The 17,728-nt window shown below is 42.5% G+C and overlaps 1 protein-coding gene across 2 annotated transcripts in view; it reads left to right on the plus strand.

The window, feature by feature from the left end:
* Positions 1 to 17,728, plus strand: part of cacna2d2a (calcium channel, voltage-dependent, alpha 2/delta subunit 2a) — a 202,070-nt gene that overhangs the window by 64,061 nt on the left and 120,281 nt on the right. The gene's annotated exons all lie outside the window — the stretch shown is intronic.

Consider the following 17,728-nt stretch of genomic DNA (forward strand, 5'->3'; position numbering starts at 1 on the left):
TTTTCTCCACCTGACACACACACACACACACACACACACACACACACACACACACCATACCACAACAAAACCCATCACGTCCCCACCAACTTCAACATGTCCGCCAGACTCACCGAGGATGGAGGGAGGGAGGAAATGAGGTGACGAGTGGTAAAGGGAGAAAAAAAAATAGGCAGTGTGGAATGAGAATGTCTCCCTCCCTGCGGCGTGGAAGAATCAAGAAATGATGTTCAGAAATTCATAGATTTAAAAATGAGCAGGGAAGGGAAGGTAAAGGAGGGTGCTGAGGCAAAAGTGAAGCGGTAAAAAGTTTTGGGTAAAAAGCAAAGCGGACAGGAAACGAGATTGCAAAAAGCCAAAGGAGGCAAAGAAAAATGAGGTGGTAATGGTTTTATATAGAGTATAAATGTAAAATCCTAAGTTTACGTGCTTACTTTTGACACTTCGGATAGTTACGACTATATATACTGTATATATATATATATATATATATACATATCCTACTTATATGGATATTTACAGTATTTAACCATGAGTGGGCGGGGGGGGGGGGGACAATGAATTTTCACCACTGTGTGGATCATTCGTCTTAAAATTTATTTTCAGTGCCCAATGCATATACAGTACCGTACCTGATTCAAAATCCTTCCCCCCAAAAAAACAAACACATTCTATTTCCATTTACATTTCAGTTGTCGCATTTGACATGGGTGAGCACAAGAAGGTGTATCTATGGGTGTGGTCGGACAGTCACTCTGACATTGTAACCACTCTGAGAGTGTGTGTCTCCAGAGAGACAGAGTTTGCCCCCCCCCCCCCCCCCCACATTAATTTACCAAAGGCGCCCTATGTTATAAACCAATGAGCAGCTCATGTTTGAACTGTTCTCATCTGTACTGAGCTGACGCACTGGGCGCTCCGGTCCCCAGTTGAAGTGGCCAGAGCATGCTCCAACACAATTTTGTGGTGCTCTGAAATACCTTGACAGAAGTCCGCTGGCATAGGCTTCACCTCACCCTTGACACAAATACACTCAGACAACCGCTGGGTCAAGAGTAACCCAAGTTGGGTGAAATAGCTAACAGCACTGGGTCCAAAAGGGGGCGAACCAACAAATGGTTCAAGTTATTAGTGTACAGTGACTGTGATTTTCAACTCTTCAGCCCACCAAACTCCAATCGTCAACCCAATTTGCTTGGTCAAATCAAGAAGCCCAACTTGCTCAAAATCCACAGCTACCCAATGAGTGAGTTAGGAAAACAACCCAAGTCCATTATTTAATCACAAGTGAGTATCAAAAGGGTGTCACATGCCCACGGTTGACAAATATTCATGGCTGTTCTAAGCCCTCCAGGAGGGCTTGTAAAAACCTGAAAAAATTAATTGGGGAAAAATAGGAAACCTTGAGATGTGTCTGCACCTGCGGGGAATACCTTTAAAGGATGCTCGGGCTGACCAAGCATTTTTTTAATGTGTTATGACAAGGCTGCTTGTCTGTAGGTATCCTAGGAATGACGTACATCCAGTCCAAGGTGTGCCCCACTTGTCCCACCAGAAATCAGCTCGGTTAGTCTTCAGCTCCCCGTGACCCTTGTGAGCATAAAGCGGATTGGAAAATGGATGGATGGATGGATCGTCTTCAGCTCATCCATGACCTGAATGAGCACCAGCACTACAGAAAATAGTTTTGTCCAATTACATCACTGCCCTCAGTCTGAAGGCCTGGAAAGGCTTGAAACTGATCCTAAAAGCACTTGAATTTGAACTTCACGTTGGCGTGTGAATAGTATGTAGTGTCAGCAGAAGGTAGGTGCAGAGTTTTGCTTGTGTTTGATGCGCTGAGATGTGAGATCAGAGCAACCAGAGTATTTCTCTGACAGCACATTTATGCCAGAGAAGGCCGCCCGTGCAGCCTGTCATGTTTGCACATGACGCCACGTGACTTACGATGGCTGATCCGGGGGGAGTTGGAAGGAGGGGGGGCTCACCTTGTCCTGTAATGCTTCGCATTAGATCAGGCACCGAGTTCGACCGGGTCGCCCAGAAACAGATGCCGCCGCATCTCGTCCAGTGTCACTCACAGCCCATAATGAATCTGAGTTGTCAGTCAGGGGGCCCCTGCTGGAATTTTTCCGCTCTGAGCAAACATACTCGAGAGTTGTAATGTTCCCGTCGGCTTCTGCAAAGAAAAAAAAAACTGCCGTTGTCAAATCTCTTCACTTGAGATTTCACAGAGGAGCCTGGTGGAATAGAGAGGGAGGAATAAGGTTGCCCTAATCCAATTACACACATTTCAATACTATCCCAATAGCTCTCAGAATCTGAAGGATGGCAGCCTGCGGGTTGCTCGTTGCGTGATGAATACGCGGCCGGCGCTCGACGCTGGCAGGGTCACACAATGGAGGTGAGGTAAGATGAACGGTCTTGGTGCTCCGTATATTTTGTTCGAGGACATTTACAAGAGTTTTCGTAGGTGACTGCCGGCAGGAAAACAGATTAAAAAGAGTGAGTTGTACAGCAAATATTGGTGGATAGGTTCCAAACGATTTGGCAAATAGCTGACTGAATTTGCCAACGCCAGACCTCAAACATGTGGGGGTTCACTGTACATTTCTGTACAATGGGAAGTTAAAAATGAAGCTCAGATAGTCAGATACATTCTGACACGTTTGCATTTTGATCTGACCACACACTGTCAGCAATTTTAGGGTGAACAGTTTTAGTTTTAATTCACACGCTCAAAAACACATCAAAATAATAGTCGTCTGGACTGAAATTTCTGTCCGGGGAAATGAGAAGGGATACGGTTTGGGGTCGCTTTTATGTATAATTGCAAAGCAGAGCTGGGGGAGATTGGAGACTTAAACCAGGAATGTGACCAGAGTGACAGTGGCGTGAGCATTAACAACAACACAGCTTTAAATTGGTGTTTTTAAGTGAATTACTTCCGAAAAACTTTAATCTTCATCACAGGACATCCATCACTACTTTACAGGGGCCAAGCATGTTCCACTGAATTGCCGTGACCGTTTACTGCGTGGAAAAGCCACTAGTCCAGCTACTTTAGCTTAGCATAGCTTCCGGCCTGTGTCTCATCGCTAAAAAGTCAGTTAGCCGACGCTACCGCTGCATGTTGCCGCGCGCCACCGGCGGCCCCATTCGTGAGTCCTTCCGAGGAAGTGGCTAAAAAGCTTCCTAATTCACGTGAAGCATTTGATTTCTGCATCGTTGTCATCCCCCGACAACAGCAGCAGCACTTGGCCAGCAGCTGGTGTGCGCACAATGAATTACACTACCAGCGGCGGGCGATTATTTGCCCGCTGTCGGCGTGAATCAGTGACAAATAAAGGAGGCGTCGCAGTCTGATGGAGGAACAACCCTCCAACCTTGCCCCAGTCTAGTGATATATGTGCTAAACGGTAAATGCCAAATGAATGGTTCATTTAGCTTATCTTCATTCTGTATTTCGTTTAAATGTTGTTGGATTTCAAGCAAAAAGGGTGGGATGTTTGAAAATGTTTTACTCAGCAGTGAAAAACATGGCTGGATCGATGAAAAGACACACATTTTCTTCAGCATAATGTAATACCGATGAATGGACGAATGGACATCCGAACCTTAATACATACTTTGACATCATAACAAAACTCTGTTTGTTGAGCGAGTTTTTAAATTTGGTTTGCAGTTCATCCACTTTTGTTTTTGTTCAGCCATCGCATAGATTAAAAAGAGCGGTAAAGGTTACAGTCATTGAGGTCTTGTTAGCACGGGTTGATGGAAGCATTCTTGGGAAAAACAAAATTGACCGACATAAATAGATATCAGCGCTTCACACAGAATCCGTGTTTGTAGAGGCAGACTGTCCTTTTGGACTTGGGATGAAACTCAATGCTTGATTCACATGTGGTTTACGTCTCCCAGTGCAGAACGGTCCTACTATCGGAACCGCTTGATATGGATAGAATGAGTGGCTTTATTTTTGCTCTGAGATACAAAAGTGTTGCTAATATCTTGCAAGTGACGACTGTCTTTTAACCCGCTCTAGTTTTCATGGATCTAGAGAGTACATCTGCAGTCCAGTGGTTTCCCCGGTGTCGTGCGCGAGTCACAACCCAACAGTGGGCACTTACAACTTGTCCTCATAATTTACATCACGGATCACAGAAAAAAAATGTGTAGTTTCCAGGGAGGAAGTGCTGAGTGAATACTGTCACCGTATCAAAATGTAGAAGAAACAAGTCAGCTCCCAGAACGCTTCATAATGCATCACAGCATTTCTTTGCAATGCACCCAAAAATGCTTTGTAGGGGCAGCACCAAAGCAATGTGATTGGACACTCAAAGGGGACCGATGGAAAATTGATTATTTAGTTGTCAGTTTACACATACAGTGGTTCCTTGAGATAAGTGTGCAGTTCTTGTCGCACCACCCTAACGCCGACCCCAATTACAAAAGTTGTACATCTTTTTGGACATCCCGCTCACAGCAGGCTTAGTTCAACAAGGCAAAATCGTTCGTGATCCTTGGGGTATTTTCACACAGGCATTTCACAGACAAAGAAAATAATCCGTAAGTGTCCCTAGATGCTTTGAGGTGAGGTAATGGTATAACATCCACACTTCTTCTCTTTATGATCTCACCTTTGTTATTCTCACAGAAAAAGGCACATAGTCCAACATCACCAGCAAGTCAAATGTAAGAATAGCCAAAGTGGGGATGGGCGCAGTAATTGATTCTCATTTGTATGGGACCGCTCGTCTTTCAGAGATGACGGAGACGCTCTTTGACTTAATGGTGAGGCTGATAGTAATTGTGAAAGATTGCGGGGAAGCTCGGTGTCGACACCGCGCCGGGGACGGTCAAAGTGTGCTTGACAGAATTAATCAATCAGATAGCACGGGCCCACGTTTCCTCTTGACCATGGTAACCGAGATGACGCAGACGGTTCAGGGATGGGGAGGAATGGTCCATTCACAGTCAATTGTCATCATGTTCCATCTGTTAATAATTCACTAAGACACTGACTCTTGAGCGTGGCTTTCTCAATACGGTGCGCTCTTGGCACAGGTGACAGCACTTGGATCTTTTCAATTATTAAAACAAAAAGGAGGCACGTGCAATTTTTACAATTTGAAACAGTTTCCAGGTGTCTTTTATATGTTATAAAGACAATAAAAGTCTCTTTACTCATAGAGGGAGCAGTTCATACGTTTCGGCAGCAGTTTCAGTGTGTATGGTGCATGGGCAAAACCCACGTGGCTATTGTGGGCATTCGCGCCCCCCCCCAAGTCATGAGGTGGATAAACTTGGTGTGGGGTGGTGGTTGAGATGTCAATCATCCCCAAGTGCAGAAAGCTTCCCTTGCGGGCACATTTACAGAACTAGGCAGACAAAGACTTGCTTGGTTGTTTCACATTAGAAGGGTAGACAAGGACTATCCTGCACTGTTTGTATACAAGCATTGAATGTTTTCCATAGTATGTCCCCTTTTACTCTAAAAATCGATTAAAGTGAACCACTGCTATTCTCGGGGGCCCTGTAAAAATCGGCGGGTAGTTGAGATCCTCCTTTAAAAAGGTTTAATCGGTACTGAAATTTGCTATAGCTGCCACAAGATAGCAGCTTGTCACTAATGTTGTCTAAATGAAGCTCCTCAAATCACCTCAATAGTCCTTGGCTCCAAGATGGCACCAAATGGTGCCAAATCGATACTGTTATTTATTACCATAGCATGAGCACAGAAATAGAAAATAGGTGAGTTGTGCAGCAAATATTGGTGGATAGGTTCCAAACGATTTGGCAAATAGCTGACTGAATTTGCCAACGCCAGACCTCAAACATGTGGGGGTTCACTGTACATTTCTGTACAATGGGAAGTTAAAAATGAAGCTCAGATAGTCAGATACATTCTGACACGTTTGCATTTTGATCTGACCACACACTGTCAGCAATTTTAGGGTGAACAGTTTTAGTTTTAATTCACACGCTCAAAAACACATCAAAATAATAGTCGTCTGGACTGAAATTTCTGTCCGGGGAAATGAGAAGGGATACGGTTTGGGGTCGCTTTTATGTATAATTGCAAAGCAGAGCTGGGGGAGATTGGAGACTTAAACCAGGAATGTGACCAGAGTGACAGTGGCGTGAGCATTAACAACAACACAGCTTTAAATTGGTGTTTTTAAGTGAATTACTACCAAACAACTTTAATCTTCATCACAGGACATCAATCACTACTTTACGGGGGCCAAGCATGTTCCACTGAATTGCCGTGACCGTTGACTGCGTAGAAAAGCCACTAGTCCAGCTACTGTAGCTTAGCATAGCTTCCGCCCTGTGTCTCATCGCTAAGCACCGAACAGTGATGATTGTACGTATAAAATGAAATGATTATTGTTGGGAAATGTGAACGAAAAATAAATAAAAAGCAACCAAGTGTGGCATTTCGCGTCCACTTCGGGCCATTAGAGCAGCCTAAACGACCACGCTAGCACTTGACAGAGCGAGAGAGAGCATAACACCAGACCCTCAAGGAATCTGTGAAATAATCAATCGGATGATTCTAAAAAGATTTGTCAGCAACAGTTCTATTTTAGATCATTCACTTGTTCAATAGAAATCTTCAAGAAGGATTTTACAGACTTTATCAGTGAACACTGTGTTGAGTTGAAAATAAAACTTTTACCAATGCAGTAGACGGGTGTGGAGGTTCCCATTCGATGGTTTGCCTTCACTAATTACGCCTCAGATCCTGTGTCTATTTATTGGTGACTATATGCAGTAATTAATGTCTTAGTTACCAAAGTGTAGGTAGAAATCAATGGCAGTGAAACTTTGTGTGTTTGTCAAATTAGCATTATAAGCGTGTCCTCACAGTGCGGAATCACGATCCCAGCAAGGATTTCCTCAGAGACACCTCGCCATTTGGCTTTTAATTGAATGGGCCCAAATAACTAATTTAAAATGCCTACATTTAGCCGACACACTTTGAAATTGGCCAGCGGACCTAAAAACGAGACTCCCTCCATCACGCCGTTAATGAGCTTTTGGGACGACTAGATCCTCCACGTTGCTCACTTTTGTTTTTCACGTTGCATCTGCTAACTGATACTAAGGTGTCTTGGAATGATTCAGTCAGTTAGCCAACGCTACCGCTGCATGTTGCCGCGCACCACCTGCGGCCCCATTCGTGAGTCCTTCCGAAGAAGTGGCTAAAAAGCTTCCTAATTCACGTGAAGCATTTGATTTCTGCATTGTTGTCATCCCCCGACAACAGCAGCAGCACTTGGCCAGCAGCTGGTGTGCGCACAATGAATTACACTACCAGCGGCGGGCGATTATGTGCCCGCTGTCGGCGTGAATCAGTGACAAATAAAGGAGGCGTCGCAGTCTGATGGAGAAACAACCCTCCAACCTTGCCCCAGTCTAGTGATATATGTGCTAAACGGTAAATGCCAAATGAATGGTTCATTTAGCTTATCTTCATTCTGTATTTCGTTTAAATGTTGTTGGATTTCAAGCAAAAAGGGTGGGATGTTTGAAAATGTTTTACTCAGCAGTGAAAAACATGGCTGGATCGATGAAAAGACACATTTTCTTCAGCATAATGTAATACCGATGAATGGACGAATGGACATCCGAACCTTAATACATACTTTGACATCATAACAAAACTCTGTTTGTTGAGCGAGTTTTTAAATTTGGTTTGCAGTTCATCCACTTTTGTTTTTGTTCGGCCATCGCACAATAATCAACATTTCCTCATGTGTAACGTATGTTTTGTGTATGTGTAATTGTCTGAGATGTGAACACTTAAATCGAAAAATGTTTTCACAAATATAAGTTTGAGAGAACCCTGATTCATTACTTCAAAGATCATTCGCAAGTGTGCGTGTTCGTCCTCCTGTGGCAAAAATTCTCCATAACTTCCACTAACAACCCAGGCTAAACCTAGTTCTCCCCAACATGCCAAGCTTCTCTCTCAGTCAAGCTGTATCATTTCAAAATGGTGCCTTGAGACCAATTGCCGTACAATACTTTTGCATTGATACTTTCAGGCGTTTGAGACAGTGAACCAAAACAATGAACCAATTGGCATAAATTCCTCAGAAAAAAACCTCCAAAAACGTGAATTTATACATTTTTGAGTAGCGACTGGTGAATTTGTCTAATTACGACGTATGTTAAGTGCTCTGCAACAGCCTGCCTTCATGCAGACGAACCGTTCATGATTTTCATTGGCACACACGTGAACACTGAAATGTCTTTGATTGTCTTCAGTCCGACTTGATTGACTTACTCACCAGCAAGCTCCTTAAAACGCAGTAGGGCCATCGGTAATGGCGAGCAGCCCTCGCTGTGGCCCGTGTTCATCTGGGCAATTTAATGAATTACAAGACCGCCATAATGAGTGCGCCTGAGCACGACGGCGTGGAGGTCAGATCGCTTGAATAATTAATCAAACCAATCGCCAGTTAGGACTTAACACACATGCACTTGGAGACGCACCGTGTGGCAAAAGGCACGCGGCGACATGTGGCACCAGCAGAACGTTAAGAAAAAAAACATTTAAAAAGTGGGTTCTATCAAACTCATTTAGTTTCCCATTTTCCGCTGGCCTTTGCAGAGGCGGTTACAACTCTGCGGTCCCATCGGGGAAGAGGAGGGGAAGTAGGACAAGCTCCAGTTCAATAAAAATAGAAGATGAAACTGTACCTTATGATGCTGATTGCCAAAATAATTGCATCACTCTCAATGTGGTTCAAAAATGTCCAGTCATAGTGCTCAGAATATAAAGAAAATAATACATATCTATTCCTTTTGCCTCCATCAGCAAAGTCCATTTTGATGGTAAAATTGATTGGAACTTGTGTTTCAAATGTCTCATCATTGTTATTGGCAGAACTCAAAAGGTCACCCAGGACAGTATCTGATGTCTTTTGTCATTCAAATTAGTTAGCTCTTTCATAATCAACGAAATGTTGACAGTATCAGCGATGGTGTGGCAGATTGAAATGACAGTGATAGTGTAGTACCAGATAAAGCATTTCAGGATCACCAAAGTCATTACCAATGCTCCCGTGAAGCATATGAAGGGTTGACGAGAAAAGTTCACAGTGATTTTGGCAATTTTTGTGACATTTATCGCCATAAATGTCAACCTGGTTGCTGGAGTGATCGCCACAGTTGGATAACAAGTTGGTGTAACATTCCCAGCCCACAAATTTAAGCACACCTGCACAATCTGAGATGTATTCCGATACGATGGAACCGCCAAAGTCTGTCCCTGGTTGGTTGGTCAAAGGGCACAAGTGGACAACCACTCACTCCCAAAATTTGGAGTCTTCACTGAAAAAGTCACCTGGGCTATGCTTAAGGTCCCCCGCAACGCTAAATAGGTCAAGTGCTACGGAAAGTGGATGGTTAATGGAAAAACCCGAAGTGAGTGCTTTCTTAGCAGTTAGGTACCGCATGCTTATTATTATTAAAAGTGCAGATCGGTACATCTGTCTGTCCGTCTTCCTTCCATATTTATCTCAGGAGGACCCACGCACAATGTTCTGATTGGTGAAATAACAATATGGGACGATGTCATTGCAGGCTGTGGGACCGAAAGGTATACAACACTGTATCGTTTTTTTGTTTTGTTTTGTCACCTCGAGTCTGCATGTGCTGTGCCTGCGTGTGATGATGTACTTACATTCTCAACGCCAATGGGCTGTCGCCACTGACGACGGAAGGGCTGGGCTGGCCTGAAATAATGAAGGATGGATGACTGACGGATTGATGTGCCAACCTCTGATTCAAAGCATGTTAGTGGGTGCGTTTATTGAGCATATGTACGGTACATCAAATGAGATAGTGTGTCCAATGTTTAAATCACACATGGCATCCTATAATTTCCTGCCTCCGATCCATTTGCATGGCCCTGTCATTCAGATCTACGAACTTCCATTAGCAGCCATCTGCTACGACCTGCAGTGCCATTATCGCACACGCACACGCACACACACACACGCACACACACACACACACACACCTGTTTGTCAATGCTACGTTCAAACTGCAAAGCCTGCTGCCCAATTCAGATTTTTCGATAAGTGTTTTTTTTGTTGTTGTTGTTTTTAAATAGGTAGTCATTCACATTAAAAAATGCAACCTCTAATGGAGGGGTGGCCAACCAGTCAGAGACGAAGAGCCAATATTTTTACTGCGTTACTGCAAAGAGCCACATCATACCCTTCCTCGCGCAGGCGAGTGCGCACACACACACATACACACACACACGCGCACACACACACACATTTTTGGCCAAAGATCGACTTTTGAAGCAACCAACTTCTCACGAACGACCCGACCGCGCACGTGCAAGCATACACGCATGCACGCGCGCTCGCACGCACACACTCACACGGGTGCCCACCACTGCAGTTGACTTGGGACCAGTTCGCTGGCTCCCGGTCGATTCTGTTCGACGTATTGGGCACCCCTGCCTTAAAATCTGAAGTACAATAAATATTCCCTGAGACGCTGAGACACGTTTTCACTTTTTCGCTTCACGTTTTTCGATCATCAGATTCGACACGACGACGTGTGAGTGAGTTTTTATTGGCGTGCGTTTTACTGTAATTGTGAATGATTTTAACTTTATTCACTTACATCCTGTAGAACGCGGCACTAGCTTAAAAGCAGCACCCACTTGACACGACCGAAGAAACGTGTTCGCTTCGCCATTTTCCTTCATCAGATTCGAAATGAAGACGTGTAAGTGACTTTTTATTGGCGTGTGTTTTACTGTAATTGCGAAAAATTTTAACTTTATTCACTTACGTCGTGTAGATCATGGCATCGAAACGTAGAAGAACTGTAATGGCTGGAGTGGAGTGAGCTAAATGCATCTGTTTGAGCGAGGCTGGACACAAAGTTAAAAACATCCAGCAGACACTTGGAGTTGGAAAGAAGCAAATCGATGAAACTTTAAAAAACAAGGCATCGATTCAACTCCTGATGACAAGCCACCATCCAGCAAGGAAGCAATGCAAATAGCAACAAAAATCCTTCAGTATGCACAAGAATTACCAGACATCGGTGATCAATGGGACAGTTACTTGCAACTAGCAAGAAAACTGTATGACACGCAGGCAAACATTGTCATAAACCAAAGAATGCATCCAACAAAACAATCCAAAATAGACACATTTTTTCCCAAGACAGAAAAAAATAAACATTAAAATACTGTATGTATTTTACTTTTGTGATTTTTTTTGGGATACACCTGTATTGCAGTTTTTGTTATACAAACTGTTTTTGGACAGTATATTTTAGTATTTTATTGATTGTGTTGTTACACGTGCATTTTGTCAACATACCATATTTTCACGACTATAAGGCGCCATTAAAAGTCTTAAATTTTCTCCAAAATGGACAGGACGCCTTATAATGTGGAGCGTCTAGAGTATGAGCCGAGTTCCAAAGCATGACTGAGAGCGCTTCCGGCCGACACGCTGTTTATATAGAGAAAAGGCGGAGTGAGTGACGGCAGGCATGCGGAAGTTCGCCAATGAGTGAAGGGTGGGCGTGTAAGAGGACGCTAAAGGCACGCCCCTAGCAGGTACAGTCGCCAATGAGTGAAGGGTGAGCGTGTAAGAGGTAAAGAGAAACACGTGAGTACATTGTAAAATGGTGAAATAAAGTATAACCGAACTCAGTTTTGCTTCCGTTGCCTTTTTAAAAACGTGCTTTTAGCGTGCGTGCATGTATGCCGTATGTTTAAGCTGGCGTATGTTTTACCATGCCTGGCTGCGCCCAATAATACAGTGCGTTTTGTGTGTGTCAAACACAGAAATAGCACCCGTTACTGAGACTGCGCCCAACAATACGGTGCGCCGAATGGTCGTGAAAATACGGTACTTGCAGGTTCATAAAGGACATGTACCATGCTCATTTCCCAAATGAGGAATTTCTGTCATCAGGACAATTGGACAGCGCAAACACGAGTCCGTACTAGAGAATATTTACTGTAATTCGGTGACTATCTTAGCGCCTAGTGCCGTTGTTTGCGCATGAGCGGTGATGCAGTCATCTGATTGGTTGCAGTCTATGTCAATCAAGTAACAGGATTGATGACAGGCTGACGTAGTACATTCTGTGTAGTTAGCGCCTTGTTTGAATGGTGTCACCACTGCCGAGGCGTTTTCGACGCTTGTCGTGTGAAAGCCCAGGAGCCGCATTGAACCAGCCAAAGAGCCGCATGCGGCTTGCGAGCCGCGGGTTGGCCACCCCTGCGCTCATGCACAAAATGTACAAAACACGACGTCACATTGTGCAGTCGGTTCAAGGAAGTAAATATGGCCACATGTCTAGGTTTCATTCCTGAGGTCTTTGGGGCAATTTCAAGGATTTTGTTCTTGAACTGACCACCGCTGTTTTTCGAGCTGTCTGTTTTCTTGTCCAGTATTTCCTTTTGACGTATCGGTCGAATGAGTGCGACCTCAGCGACAATACTGCCGGCATGATCGGGTACAACATCTGATTTATATCCACACTGAAAGAGGCTTTGCTTGGATTTTAAACAAAAAATGCAAGTGCACATTGTTCGACTTTCAGGAGAAAATCAATTTCATGCCACAAGTGGGCAAACGAAACAAAACAAAATTCAGATTGACTTGTATTTTGAACATAGCCTAAAGCAGTGATTCTCACAGTGTGGTGTGTCAAGTATCACTGAATCGAATGTTTAAACTTTGCATAATGATAGTGTTGCATATTTTTATCCTATGCAGATTTTTGTTTCGTGTATTTGTAAAGTTGTTTCTAACTTAAAGGGGAAGTCAAGTGAAACATTTATATGTTCTTTGTGGACATATAAGTCTAAACATGGAATTCTGATTAATATTGTGGAATATGATGTTAGTAGCAAGATCCATCCGTTTATATAGATCTCATTGGGTGTCCATTTTGCTACTTGCTGTCGGCTGAAAATGACATCAAAATGCTTCAGGGCTCAGGTAACAACCAATCACGGCTCATTTAGTGTCGAGGTTTGATCATGAGATGTTCACAAGCTGAACTCTTAGGCCCCTTGAGATATAGAGAAACAGGTGTGTTTTGTCGCCTTCTTAATATTCCACAAAGTCAATATTAATCAGATGTTTAGACTCGTGGGGCCGTATTGATGTTTTTATGAAGACCATTTCTTCGTTGACTTTCCACTACGTTTGCATTTATTCTTTTAGAACTGTTTCATTTCAAACATTAGGGGTGTTCACACGGCAACTTTTACTCTGGTGTCGCACCGGGGCTGCCCCTCGTAGAGCGTTCACGCGTACAAAGGTATACCGGTGTAGCCCCTGAAAACGGCTTAAACCGGAGCAAATTTAACCCTGCCCAGGAGGTGGTTTAAAAATTTACTCCGGAGTAAATGCTGGTTTGCGGGGCAGCACCTATATAAAATGGGGCGTGTGAACGCTACAGGGCTAGACTCGCTACGCGTAAGAAGAGTTGATTACATACGGGTGTTGCATAACTTGCATCCTGGGTATTTTGCACTTCTTTCCTTTCTCTCTCTCATCCTTTTACGGTGTCTGATAGACCGCAGCGTTGATATGTCTGGAGAAGTATAAACCATGGTTTTTCAATATGTCACAAACAAGGCGGGAAAAAGGAAGTACACTTTACTCATGCGCATGTTTTATTTCCGTATTGCACGGCCGCAGAAACTGCCGGGTAAACGCAAGTGGGGCTGCACCGGGGTTAACACGCTATTCTTTAGCAAGCAGCTTTATACGTGTGAACGCTCCACAAAATTTACACCGGTCTAAGATATATCGCAACAAAATACATCGGTGCAGCACCGATGCAAATGTGTGCCGTGTGAACACCCCTATTTATTCAGTGGCGTTTCTGTCATCATGTTTTGTCAAAATAAAACATTTGCAAACATCTGGTTTTACATTGGAAAACAATATGTTCCATACCAAACCAGGAACTGAATCATAATTAATTTGCGTCTGTGCATTTACAACACTGTCCATTTGAAATAATGTCCTGTTTCGGAATAAAGGGTTGGAAGTGATGTTTTTTTTTTTCCAATCCAATTAATCGATTTAATCAATGATTAAAATAATCGTTAGTCGCAGCCGTAAATGTTTGTTTGTTTGTTTGTTTGTTTGTTTATTGAACATAAAACATCCATCCATCCATTTTCCGAACCGCTTGATCCTCACTAGGGTCGCGGGGGGTGCTGGAGCCTATCCCAGCCGTCTCCGGGCAGTAGGCGGGGGACACCCTGAATCAGTTGCCAACCAATCGCAGGGCACACAGAGACGAACAACCATCCACGCCCACATTCACACCTAGGGACAATTTGGAGCATCCAATCAGCATGCCATGCATGTTTTTGGAATGTGGGAGGAAACCGGAGCGCCCGGAGAAAACCCACGCAGGCCCGGGGAGAACATGCAAACTCCACACAGGGAGGCCGCAGCTGGAATCGAACCCGGTACCTCTGCACTGTGAAGCCGACGTGCTAACCACTGGACTACCGGGCCGCCCAACATAAAACATATATACAGTAATAATTTGACAGAAAATAAGGTAGATAAAAAAAGTAAAAAGAAAGAAATCAATCTTCATTCAACACAGTTATTATGTTCAAGGGAGTAGGAAGAAGTAAAAAACTTATCTAGTCCTACCCCGTTATGTGATTGTATCTAATAGATCATTTTTATATCAATCAGAAAAGAAAAAAGTAAGAAGAAAGAAGTCTCCATTAAGGCTCATACTTTACCCTTAACCGTGATATTTTTACAACTTTTGGTTTGTATCGGGATTATATACTTCCACACCCTGACACTCTTGTGTCAATTTTCTCTTGTATTCATAATGGATATTTATATACCTTTCTCTATTTATCAACTTAGTTCTGATTTATCATTATATTTAATGTTTTGAATTTATCATTTGAACTCTGATTGATGTAGGTTGTTTGTACTATTTTTTTGAATTTGTTTTTGAACTCAGCAAGCGATTTACTCATTTTCAGGTCCGTTTCGAGATTATTCCACAGATTAACACCTTTGATAGATACACTTCTTTGCTTGACGTTTGTTCTTGTTTTGAGTTTTTTGAATAAGTTGGTACCTCTTAAATCATAGCTGCTTTCTCGAATTTCGAAAAACTTCTGAATGTTTTGGCAGAGCAGGTTATTGTGTGCTTTGTACATTAATTGGGCGATTTTAAAGTCAACCAGGTCATAAAATTTCATCGTATTTAATTTGATAAATAGTGGATTTGTGGGTTCCGTATATTTTGATCTATTAATAATTCGAATTGCTTTTTTTTTGTAGGTTGAGAATAGGGAGTGTGTTTGTTTTGCAGGCATTTCCCCATATTTCCACACAGTAGGTCATATATGGTAATAATAATGAAGTGTATAATGTGTACAAAGATCTCTTATTTAGCACTTCCTTGGTTTTGTAGAGGATCCCTACGGTTTTGGCTATTTTTCTTTTTACGTTATCGATATGTGGCTTCCAACATAGTTTTGAGTCTATTACTAATCCGAGAAACTTGGTTCCATACGCTCTTTCTATCTCAATTGAGTTTACCATAATTTTAGCTTGGTGTTTGATTGGTCTTGTGCCAAAAACAATTAACTTCGATTTTTTCAGGTTAAGTGACAATTTATTTCTGTCGAACCAGTTTTTTAATTTGTTTAATTCGTTTTCTACGGTTGTCAGGAGCTGTTTCAGATTTATTCCAGAACAGTAGAAAGTTGTATAATCAGCAAATAGGACACATTTAAATTGTTTTGAGACCTTGCAGATATCATTTATATATAAGATGAATAGTTTTGGACCAAGCACTGACCCCTGAGGAACTCCGTGAGTGATTTTCAGTTGATTCGTTTTTTTATTGTTGAGTTGCACGTACTGATATCTGTTTTCTAAATAACTTTTTATCCATTTATAAGCTACACCTCTAATGCCATATCTTTCTAGTTTTTTCAATAATATACTGTGGTCTATTGTGTCAAAAGCTTTTTTTAGATCTAGGAAAACCCCAACAGTAAATTCTTTGTTGTCTATATTAGTGGCTATTGCTTCCATAACTGCCATTGAGGTGGTCCGTTTTTCCCTGAAGCCATATTGATTCTCACTTAACAGCGCATGCTTTTGTATAAAGCTATCAAGTCTGCGAGAAAATAGTTTTTCTAATATTTTTGAAAATTGTGGTAGTAGTGATATTGGTCTATAATTTGTAAACCGATGTCTTTCTCCACTTTTATAGATTGGAATAACTTTAGCAATTTTCATTTTTGATGGAAAGATACCAGCTTTGAATGACAGGTTGCATATGTGCGTGAAAGGTCGCACTACATATTCTATAATCTGCTTTATTATTGAAATATCAATATTAAAGCAATCAGTTGACTTTTTATTTTTAAAAGTTTTTATAATATTTGATACTTCTTCTTGTTTTACAGCAGTAAGGAACATCGTGGAGGAGTTTTTTTCTACATATCTATCTATCTATTTCAAATAAGTTTGTTGGATCAGGAATTTGTTTTGCTAGGTTACTGCCGATGTTGACAAAATACTCATTAAATTCAGTTGCTATTTCTGCAGTTTTTTCCAAAATAGTATTTTTGCCTTTGATAAAATACTCTGGATAATCCATTTTTTTAGGACTATTTCTGATTACTTGGTTAAGTATCTTCCATATTTCTTGTGTGTTACTAAATGGAATCATTTTGGACCATATTCAAGCAAAGCATCAGCATACTCTCATTGCATATTGTTACAGTGGCTCACAATAATATGAAATATACTTTTTTGGAATATAACCTCTGCTTCGTTTTTGATGTTCACTCCAGCTTACTCACTACTGCATTTTAACCATGGTCATAATGGTGGATTTTTTGAGGCGGTATAAAAAGTTTAAGAGCCACTGGTCTAAGTTATGGCTCAGTCCTTTTTCACAGCCTTGAGAGGATGATGCTGAACGTTTAACCTTGAAGGAAGAAGTCACCAGACACCTGCAATGGCGTCACTTTCCCGGCCGCGCGCTGCGCATGTGTCTCAAGGCCACGCTCGCACATAGCGCGGGGTCATCCCAGATGGCTACACCCACTGCGACGGGTCATGCCGCCTTGTTTTGAAAAGGCAGACGGCCGTATATTCGGATTACCGTTTTGTGTCTTACTAAGTTATTCCATCACTTCATGGCGATAAAGGTCACAACATCCCACCCACTGTCCTTTGGCAGCATTTCACATTAGTCAAAATGTCAGAACCTGATCTGCAGGGTGGCAGCACATGGCCTTCGGCGCTTTTCTTCACATCGTCAACGCACACGTTTATTTTAGCGCGTATGCGCCGTTTTCAGCTCCATTTGAATGACTTTGCCCCCCACCCCCACCCTTCCCCATCCATAAACAAATGTCACTTTCCAGATGCCATATTCTCGCCTCGCGCAAAACCATTCATTGGAGTGACACCATGGGCACCACACACAGGAAGTGTGTATGTGCACGTATAGGTGGGAGCATTTAAACAAATACTCTCTTGTCTGGAAGCAACTTTTTCATGTCGCAACAGCAGCTGGTTCACTCTTTCATTTCCACCGTCACCAAGAGACACATGAATATAAATGGCATGCTTTGTGCCTTTTATGCGCCGAGTCTTGCCGAGCTGCATAAAACATACTGTACATTTCTCACTCGAAT

The sequence above is a fragment of the Hippocampus guttulatus genome, chromosome 8, assembly GCF_054856545.1.
Source record: "Hippocampus guttulatus isolate MCC_2025c chromosome 8, RoL_Hgut_1.0, whole genome shotgun sequence".
In the NCBI taxonomy this organism is placed as follows: domain Eukaryota; kingdom Metazoa; phylum Chordata; class Actinopteri; order Syngnathiformes; family Syngnathidae; genus Hippocampus; species Hippocampus guttulatus.